This window comes from Hylobates moloch, unplaced genomic scaffold (genome assembly GCF_009828535.3).
Source record: "Hylobates moloch isolate HMO894 unplaced genomic scaffold, HMol_V3 SCAFFOLD_6, whole genome shotgun sequence".
Lineage (NCBI taxonomy): Eukaryota > Metazoa > Chordata > Mammalia > Primates > Hylobatidae > Hylobates > Hylobates moloch.
In genome coordinates, this window is record NW_026652281.1 from 133802412 (window position 1) to 133813888 (window position 11477).

The following is an 11477-nucleotide window of genomic DNA, read 5'->3' on the forward strand; positions in this document are numbered from 1 at the left end:
AAATGTTAATTATTCTCGATAACACCAAACTCTTGCAGCTGAGGCTCAATATACAGCCCCCAACAAAGACCCTTATGACCCATCAATGGACAGACGATGGATGAAGCTTTAAGACTCTCTGGCAGAAATAATTAAACATAAATTTAAAAAACACTTGTGAGATTTTTCCCGATAACTCATACTAGAATCTAAAATGGGTACATAAAATGTGAGAATAGAATCTTCCAAATTATATTTTAATAGGAAGCAAGCATTTGGAACAGCAAAATTTAGGATAATAGATATTAAATCAAGGGTAGAAATTATAAGAGTACATAATCGATTTTAATCTATTAGAAGAGGAAGTCAAACATTGCATTTAAACACTTTGGTGCAAAAAATTAACCTATTAAACTTAAATAAAAGGAAAATCAATATTTTAAAGTAGGCACTATGGCAAGAAGTATAGGAGAGATTCAGATTAACAAATTTATAATCATAAAATGCCCTGTCCTATTGATTATACGTGATTAAACCACTGTGCTGAGCAGGCAAGTAACCAAAAACAAAAATCCAAAACTTTGAAAAATAAACAGAAGAAACTTGACAAATTTAATTGTAAGGGAAAATTTTTAACTACTCCACTGTCTTATAACTTACAAAATGGCAAAGCAAAAAATTAACTCATAAACACACACACAAACACCTCTCTACACATGGCAGGAAAGAAAAAAACTTCTGTTTGTCAATAATCATATAAATGAAATAAATATCATCTCAAAATGAAAACTTTAAACTTTTCAGACTATACTCTCTGAAAGTAAAAACAGACAATATATTTTATATTTACATAAAATCCCAAGAATTTAAAAACACTTCCCTAACTGGTGATTTGAGAAAGAAACAAGTCTATTTAAAGAATAACAGTTAAAAATGCTATAAATGATGAAATTTAGCCAAAGCAGTCTTTGACCTAATAGGAGCATTTAAACTTGTCAATAGAGAAATGAATAAATAAAGCATTCAACTAAGATTCCAGAAGAATCAAGAACAAAAATCAACAAAACTAAGATGGAATAAGTAATTCTAGATTTTACATCATAAAAAAACTAAAAATCTAAAAAACAAAACTGCTGATAAATCTTTTAAAATATTAAAATAAGTTTAATAACACATAAAATAAAAACGTGTTATAGCAACATAATTCCTTGTAAGAAAAATAGAAAACCTTGATGAAATGTACAATTTTGAAAAATTAACCATAACAAAAATTGGTAAAAATTAGTAAACTTAGTAAAAATTAGTGCTTGTTTCATAAGCAAAAGTGAAACAATTTTTGTTTAGGAAATTCTACAAAAATATACCTTTTCTGACATAAATAACATTACGTATATATAATGTACATGACATACCTATATACATTCATAAATTAACATGTGAAAAAAATTGCCATAATTGATCTGCTGTAACCTAGGCCAGATAAAAATTTAAAAATTTTGAGAGAGAGAAATATTAAATACAGAGACCAACTCTCAACCGTATAAAGTTGATAAAGACTGTCTTGTTTTCCTTGAAGTTAATTTACACACTTAACAAAATGTCAATACTTTTAAATCTCAACAGAAATTTTCTGGGAAGTAAACAAAATAATTCTAAAATTTACCAGGCAAAATAAAAGAGAAAAAAAAAGGTAAACATATTCTCTAAGAAAAATCATTAGAATTACAAAAATCTAACAGACTGTCTAACAAGTACAACATAGCAATAATGAAGATAATAACATTTCCAAATCAGAGACATAGATCAATTTCATTTGATATTATTTTCCTACCTGGAAAATACCCTTCACCTTTCTTTGCCTGGCTTTCCCCTGCTCACTTTCTAAGATTTTGCTGAGGTATCTCCCTTCAAGAAGGCTTCTCTGGCCGGGCGCAGTGGCTCACACCTGTAATCCCAGCACTTTGAGAGGCCGAGGCGGGTGGATCACGAGGTCAGGAGATTGAGACCATCCTGGCTAACACGGTGAAACCCCGTCTCTACTAAAAATACAAAAAATTAGCCGGGCGTACAGGCGGGCGCCTGTAGTCCCAGCTACTCGGGAGGCTGAGGCAGGAGAATGGCGTGAATCCAGGAGGTGGAGCTTGCAGTGAGCCTAGATCGCGCCACTCCCCCCCGCCCGGGGCGAAAGAACGAGCCCCCCCAAAAAAAAAAAAAAAAAAAAAAAACAAAAAAAAAAAGAAGGCTTCTCTGACTTGTTCTGTTAATAGATCGAATAAAACTTTCCCTGTACTTTGAGGGCACACTGGACAACCATGACAGAGGGCAACCTCTATCACGGTTGACATTGTACTGAAGCAACCTATTCATTCTTCTGTTTAGCCTACTAGAATACGGCTCAAGATCAGACGCACGGCTTCCTCAGTATTTTATCATTCAAGCCTAGCAGAGTGCCAGGCGTCTAAACTGAAATGGTTGAATTGAAGAGACCAGAAAACCCAGAAATAGACTCAAGTGAATGTAAGAATTCATCATCTATCTATTTATCAGTTCAATCTACCGCTTATTCTTAAACATTCCAAGACAGAGAGCAAGAACAAGATGGTGGTCTCTGTACTCAGCTTACAAACGGGCAATCTGACAAAGAAACAAACAGTTGCAAGTGTGAAATAAGCAGTGATCCAGGAGAACATAGTTCTCCAGGGAAGCTGATAGCTGGAACACCATTACAAACCAAGGGAAGAGGTAGTGATTACTTGACTGTTATTAGGAAAACCGATCTGCAGCTTCCTTGGTGATGCTGAGGGGGCTTCAGAGTCACACCTTAAATTAACTCCAGCGGACCAGAGTCAAATGTTTGTTCATCTGCATCTATTGAATGCCTATTCCCTTATAAATAAATAATATACTCTCTTTACTCTTGAATAAATATCTCAGAGCCTAATGAGGTAAACAAGGACCTAAAATGATCACTTACAACATAGTATGAGCTGTGAATAAAAGACAAAATAATAGGCCATGGAATAACAACCTCCTTAGGATCTGTGGAAGAATGACAAGGAAAATATCTCAAAAAGGAAAAACTGGCACATTCATGCATATGCAATTCCTTTTCTCTCTCTTTTTTTGAGACAGAGTCTCACTCTGTCACCCAGGCTGGAGTGCAGTGGCAGGATCTTGGCTCAAAGCAACCTCCACCTCCCAGGTTCAAGCAATTCTCAAGTCTCAGCCTTTCGAGAGAGTAGCTGAAACTACAGGCATGTACCACCACACTCGGCTAAACTATTGTATTTTTAGTAGAGATAGGGTTTCATCATGTTGGCCAGGCTGGTCTTGAACTGCTGACTTCAGGTGATTCGCCCGCCTCGGCCTCCCAAAATGCTGGGATTACAGGCATGAGCCATGGCACCCAGCCCATATGCAATTCTTAACTTCTTTCATCACCGTCCTACTCCCACAAATAAGAGAACCTTAAATAATAATAATCAAGTAAATAGGAGAAATGGTTAGAAATTACGAACTTTGATGAGTTAGCGCAAATTAATTATTAACCCATCAAGATATCAATAAATATATGAACAAAAGAGATAAGCACATCATGCACACAAGTGAAAATGTACATTGTTTCCATTCTAGAGCACTGGAAGATAGCACAATTAATAACCACTTTTCAAGAAAAACAATATTTTCTTGATTTTAAGATGCAATGCGATTTTACAAATTGTAAAAAACCCAACTTCGACTCCACCAAATAAAATGTGGTTAAATCTATCAAATACATGTGGTGAAACCATGGTCATACCCTTGCAGAAAAAAACAATAGGATTAAAGTGAGCTGTTTTTCCTTAACCTATCAGACTGTTTAAATAGTTATTTTATGGAGGGCAATGTAATAAGGCCCTTTTATACTATATGTTTAGTCCTGAAAAGAACCTGTAAGGTAGGCAGCATTTTCCCCGTCTTAGAGAAATCATGCTCAAAGAAATTAAGAAACTTGCCTAAAGCACTTCTACTAGCAAACGGCAGAGCTTAGTGTTAACTTCAAAATAATTCCTCTCGTTATTTGAAGTTGTCTACCTTTCCTGTCAAAATGCAGTAAGACGAACATTTGCACACTGATGCAGTAGGCACTGGTATATTCTTTCAGAAAGTAATTGGTCAGTATTTTTAAATAGTCATAAAAATGTTTATACAACTTCACGTAGTAAACCTATTTTCAAAATTCACCCAGGAAACAATATTTAAAAAGGCAAATGTTGTTAGTAGCAGCAATGTGCACTGTAGCAGAATTTAAAGATGGGAAAAATTAGCAATGCTTCTTAACCAGACAAAGGAGAAGGCCAACTAGATTATAGTTACTTTAAATTTACGGAATATGATGTTGCCTTTAAAAAGATTTGTGAGGATTGCAATATGGCAAAATTTGATGTTAAATATGTAAAAGTGATGTGTACACATGAATCAAGACTGCTAGGGAAACTGAAAGATGAAGCAAGTTGATTTATTTGGATGGTGATATTGTAGATATTATCATTTTTGTGTTTATAATATTTGTATAATAAAACTTTTTCAAAAAAGACTAGTATCTTTTATTTTTCTACAAAATAGAATTAGTGGCACATACTTTGACCCTACAAATAATCCTCATGAAGAAAAATTCATAAACCTAAAATCGTTTAACACAGTATTAAAAAAATTGGAATTTTCCTTTTTTTCCCCAACAACAGGAAAAATAAATAAACAAATTATGGTACATCCAATCAATGAAATACATATTAAAGTAATTTTGGAACTCATGGAAAAATGCCATGTTTAAATATGTTTAAAATACCTAGAATTACATAAAAGATCATTACATTTATGTTTTAGAGTTTGATATCCCGTAATAAAGTACCGAAGAACAGGTGGCTTAAAAGCAACACAAATTTACTTCTCACAGTTCTGGAGACTGGAAGTCACAGATCAGGGTCATGCTCTGGTAAGGGCCCTATCCAGGTAGCAGGCTGACAACTTATTGTATCCTCCCATGGCAGAAAGAGAGCAAATCATTTCTCTGTGGTCTCACTTAATAAGAGCACTAATCCCATTCATGAGGGCCCTACCCACATGACTTAATCGTTTCTCAAAGACACCACTTCCTACTACCACCACATTGGGGCTTAGATTTCAACATACAAATCTGGGGGAACACAAACTTTCAGTACCTTGCAAGCTATGTGAAAATATATATATATTTTTAAGGATAAGGATCACTGATCATTTTAAATGATGGCATTAATAGGAATCAGGCTGTTTATTTTTGTTTTTCTAAGTAGAGTTAGTTTATTACCATTAATTTTATAAAATGGATGAACAAAAATCATTTTTAAGCTTGGCTTTAAAAATTATTTAATTTGTAATTTTCAGTTCTTTTATTCAAGTCTACCAATGAGTCGAATTTGAAAAGACTTCTGAACACAGAGAATACCTAGGGATTTAAGGTTGCTTCTCCTTCTTTTCCACAGAAGAATAAAACCTTTGAAAACGTTCTGCTGGCCCCTGTGATGGCTACAAAGCTCTACTACAGATTTGACATCAAAGGACAAGCCACACATCTAAGCTTAGTTTGGGCAATAAGGTGGTAGGAGCTTAGCTCCCCTGCTGGATTTCAGGAAAGGGCTAGGTGAGAAAGGGCCCAACCCTTCCCCCTTTTAAGAGACATGAAGAGAAACCAAAGAAAATTTAACCACAACTGGAAATGGATAGCTGCCTATAAACTGTGACTGTAATAACTGATGTAGTCAGGTCTTGGACATCCTTTCTGACCATTGTTACCTTTCATTCACTTTCATTCCTCAAACTCCCATAAGTACTCCTCCTGTCTCAACATTCCAGGTTTGTTTTGTCAAGTTAAACCTTGCAATTCTAATTACAAATGGTTTCATACAGATTAGTACATCTTGAATCCATCTTTTCCATGATTTCTACACTTCATAACCTACCTCCCATCCAAAATCTAACTGATCTTGCTCCTCTCTATAAGACCCCTTTGCAGATAATCTACCAAGGTCCCCCAAATTCTATAATCAACCCCTTCTCCAGTTCAGTTACCATACAGTCCAGACAGTTACCACAGGGGTCCTTCTCTACTCTTTAAAAGCTAAATAACTGATACACTATAATCTGGCCCAACTAGCTCATCTTTTTTTAATTTTTCTCCTCCAGCCGAATGGGTATTCTCCAGCCAAATCATGCCCTGTAAGAGGAAAGACTTAACACAGAGTAATGGATACAGTGAGGAAAGGTATTGGTTATGTTGTCAGCTAAACCTGTGTATTAGTCCATTCTCACACTGCTATTAAAAAATACCCATCACTGGGTAATTTATAAAGGACAGAGGTTTAATTGACTCACCCTTCCACAGAGCTAAGGAGGCCTCAGGAAACTTACAATCGTGGCAGAAAGGGAAGCAAACATGTCCTTCTTCAGATGGTGGCAGCAAGGAGAAGTGCCAAGCAAAAGGGAGAAAAGCCCCCTATGAAACTATCAGATCTCGTGAGAACTCACTATCACAAGAACAGCATGAGGGTAACCTCCCTCATGATTCAATTACCTCCCACAGGGTCTCTCCCAGCACATGTGGGGATTATGGGAACTACAATTCAAAATGAGATTTGGGTGGTGACACAGCCAAACCATATCAACCTGTGTCTAACCTAGACCAGTGTTTAAGACCACGTTCCCTCCTATAGAATGCCTCCAAGTTCTGATCTCAGTAACCTGGGCTCCTGACACCTTCAACCATCCCCACTCAGTGTTTAAATTCAGTTTTCTTTAGCACTGTGTGTATAGTTTGCTCTCTTCCTTGAGGAAGGATACATTCCTTCTCTTCATTCCCTTCTTTTTTTTTCCTGAATCTTGCCACACTGGACCTACCAAAATTGTCAGATCTTTCCTATTTGTAGGAAAGGTCCTTTATAACATACACAGACCCAAAAGTATTCTCTCAATCCTGCCCACCTTAAGAAACTCACCAACCAAAAAAAAATTTTTTTAAACAGGGTCTTGCTCTGTCACCGAGAGTTGGAGTGCAGTGGAACAATCACTGCTCACTGCAACCACTGCCTGCCAAGTTCAAGTCATCCTCCCCTTGGCCTCTCAAGTAGCTGGGACCACAAGCATGCACCACCACACCCGAGTAATTTTTGTATATTTTGTAGAGACGGGGTTTCACTATGTTGCCCAAGCTGGTCTTGAACTCCTGGGCTCAAGCGATCTGCCTGCCTTGGCCTCCCAAACTGCTGGCATTACAGGCGTGAGCCACCGTGCCTGGCCTCACCACCCAGATTCTTAAAATCACAGTCTATGTTTACTTTTTCACCATGTGCACACTTAAAGATATCCTCTAATCTAATCATTGTCCCTACTTCCAATATAATATGGTTCTCTAAAGTCACTACTGACCTCCTAAATGGTCAAATCAGGTTTTCCAATGGCCGTGTCTCCATTTTGACACAATCTAGTCCCAAATTCAGGTTGTAGTAGACTCTGTTGGTGGCCTCCTCAGCATCCATTTACCCATCCTATTTCCTTACAGAACCCATCTGGATGAGGCACCCACCCTGTTCCCATGACATCCACGTAACTCAGGGAAAATAAAATGTTATCCATAAACAACAGACACATGAAAGCACTCATGTTTCTTTGGCTTTTGTTTTCCATTTTGAGAAAAATTTGCTGATTGCCTGGCATCCCAGACAGATCTCTGACATATGTTTTACAATTTGTACAGTTAATTTTATTCCTTCTGACAGTTCTATTATGATTCTGATAGCTACAAAAACAGTGTCTTAGAGAAACCAAAGAGAGCCCACTCCCCAGCTCCTCAGTCACAAGGATGTTTCTAACACCAACATCTCCTCATGCCTTTCTCCTTACCTATTGCTATGGTTTGAATATTTGTTCCTTTCAAAACTCACATTGAGATTTATTCCCGAGTCATAAAACAAGACTAAGATTTTCAATAGAGTAAAATAAAAAAAAAAAGAAATATATTCCCCAACATGATGGTACTGAGAGGAGGGGCCTTTAAGAGATGATTGGATCATGAGGGTTCTGACCTCATAAATGGATTAGTAAATTAATGAGTTATTATGAAAGGAGAGCTGGTGGCTTTATAAGAAGAGAAGAAAACGGTGAACTGACTTGGGAGGCTGAGGTGGGAAGGTGGTTTGAGCCCAGAAGATTGCGGCTGCAGTGAGCTGTGATTGTGCCAGTGCACTCCAGCCTGGGTGACAGAGTGAAACCTTGTCTCAAAAAAGAAAAGAAAGAGGAAGCAAAAGAAAAAAAAGAGAAAGAAAAGAAAAGAAAAAGGAGATAAAAGAAAGGGAAAGAAAAGAAAAAAGTCCTTAGCTGGCACACTGGGACACTCAGTCCCCTCACCATGTGATGCCTTGTGCCACTCTTCAGAGAGTCCTCATCAACAAGAAGGCTCTCATCAGATGCAGCCCCTTGACCACCTTGGACTTCCCAGCACCCATAACTGTAAGCAATAAAGTCTTCCTCTTATAAATTACCTAGTGTCAGATATTCTGTTGTAAGCAACAGAAACTGAACTACTATGCCTATTAACTCTTTCTTCAGGTCTTGGGGCTCCTGTAATATTTTTCCCTGCTCTTGGCCATCAATCATTCTTTGCTATACAAGATTGGTGACACAAGAGCAGTGACATTCTTTTTATATTCTTCTTTTACTGCCTCTGTCAAAATACGTTTTCACATGCATTGCCAAATAATCTTTTAAATTACCTTTTAAATTACAAGACACCTATATCATCTTGCAGACAGAGAAACTAAGTCCCAGAGAGACTTAGTGATTATCCAAGTTGGCATGTGTAAAAGCAGCGGAGGCAGATTTGGAATCTGTTCAGTGCTTCTATATTTACTGAACACCAACCATGTGGCAGGGATTCCAAGGGCTAGCATTCCTTAAAAACTATTGACGTGGCATGAATAAAAGAAATTCAACCTTGTTTCCAGTATGGTCATTAGTTATATGACTGTGAAAAGCCTTGAGCCTCAGTTCCTTCTCCTCTGTAAAATGAAAGTGTCAGATGAATGATCTCTGCCAGCCCTCACATCTGGTGATTTTACATGGTGCTCTGTGAACTACATATCATCAGAGTAACCAGTGCTGAATCTTGAACAAAACTAGCTCATTCATTCATTGCCCAAGTATTGAAAGAACACATACTGAGTGCTGGCCATTCTTCTATGTGTTTGGGGATTATAACAAACAAGGTAGGCGTGGCCTCCACCATCATGGAATTTACAATCTAATGGAAAGAGGCAATATAAAAATATACCAGCAATCAATCAAGATGACTTCTGGACAATGAAAAGTACAGTAAAAGAATTAACCCCTCCCTGAGGAGGTGACATCTGAGATTTGATTGGTAGAAGTCAGGCACACAGACATTTAGGAGAAAAGTATTCAAGCAGAGAGAACGGAAAGTTCTTAGAAAAATGTAGCAGGTAATTAGTTTCATTACTTAGAAAGACTGTACATTCAAACGCTTTGCTCGTCTTCATTTTCTTCTGTGAATTAGACATGTGAGATGCAGTTATTGCCTTTCACCTGCTGGGAGAATGTGAATATTAATCTGTTCTCCAGGAAAGGAGAACACTTTTTAGGTCCTAAGCTCAGCTTCTGTAATTGATCATCAAGGACAATAATAAAAGAATCAAAAGATACACAGAGTGCTGTTGAGGCCAACAAGAAGGGAGAGAAAGAGGTCCTTTGAAGTTTGCAAGAAGGAGGAAGACAGAAGTCACTATAGCAGACATTTCACACCACACCAAGATAGAGGCCAAAACTTCAGAAGCCAAGATTTAGTAAACACCATGGATTGCCAAGGCTGGCTGGACCCTGGGACCAGAATCTCCCACATCAGCAGAAAGTCCTGCACTTCAAAGTCTGGTCAAGGTGACGTAATGAGCTTACATCTCAAGGCCTGCTCTCTGCTATAACCATAAATCAAAATTAAATATAAAAAGAGGAAAAATATAAAAAGAGATAAAATGGTCTCTAAAATAAGATAAACATAGTGAAAAGCAAACACTGATGAAAATGTGAAGTATGTAAGGCTAAGGCTGCAGGGCTGCTGGGGCCCAGGACTAGGAGCTGGCAGAGGTTGCCTGAGGGCAATATGCTCACCATTTATCACTGAAGACAGGACAGAGGAGAGAGGCAGAGAGCGCCTGAGCCCCTGCTTCCTACTGCTGCACCTACACAACAGGTAAAGAGAAGCTCTCCGCCTACAGCAGAGATTAGACACAGCCTCATTACCCGCTCCTGGAAGGATGCAGAATTTCCTCCACATTGCTCAGGAGAAAGAGCCTTAGTAAGTAATATAAAACCTGGCTCTGGACAAAGGACTACTGGGGACCTAAGAAAAAGACAGATAAAAAATCACTTGAGTCAGAGAAAATCATCAAAACAAAAATCTCAAACAGGAAAAATATCTAAAACATATACAAGAAACTAATACTAAGATAAGCAAATGATAAGTCAGCAATGACACATTCAATCCATAAGAATTAATGTTATAGAGGAGTCTGAAAAGGACTTTAAAATCCTCAAAGGAAAAATGAAAGATAAACATGCTTAAAAATAGAAAACAATTATAAAAGAAAAAGAAAAATTCCAGCTGGGTGTGGTGGCTCACGCCTGTAATCCCAGCACTTTGAGAGGCTGAGGCGGGTGGATCACAAGGTCAGGAGTTCGAGACCAGCCTGACCAATATGGTGAAACCACATCTCTACTAAAAATACCAAAATTAGCCAGGCGTGATGACGCGTGCCTGTAATCCCAGCTACTCAGGAGGCTGAGACAGGAAAATCGCTGGAACCCGGGAGGTGCAGGTTGCAGTGAGCCGAGGTTGCAGCCAGTTGAGATCAGGCCACTGCACTCCAGCCTGGGTGACGGAGCAAGACTCCATCAAAAAAAAAAAAAAAAGAAAGAAAAATTCCTCCCCTCTCTCACACATACATAGGATATAGGATAGATGAGTAGAAAGTATCAGGTAAAATTTTTGTAAATAAAAAACGCAGTCTCTGAAATTAACAGTTAACAGAATAAACTCTGGAATGGAATTTACCCAGTCAAAAAGAAAATCAGTAAATTAGAGAAGAGTATTAAAGAATTCAGCTAAAATACAACATGTAAAAAGGGGATAACAATGTTTAAAGTATTAAGAAGATTAGATTCAGAGGAGTAATTGGAGTTTCAGAAAAACAAAAGAGGAAATGTTAAATAAGCAATATTTTAAAAGATATACACTAAGGATTTTCTAAAATAAAAAATACACAAGGAGTCTCAGTGTAAACATACACTGAGCAAGATAAAAATTAATTCATATATAGATATATTGAACTAAAACTGCAGAAATCATGGATACAGAAAAAAAAATCTTACAAGCTACCTGAGGAAGGAAAAAAGAGTTACAACCAAGAAGGCGTAAT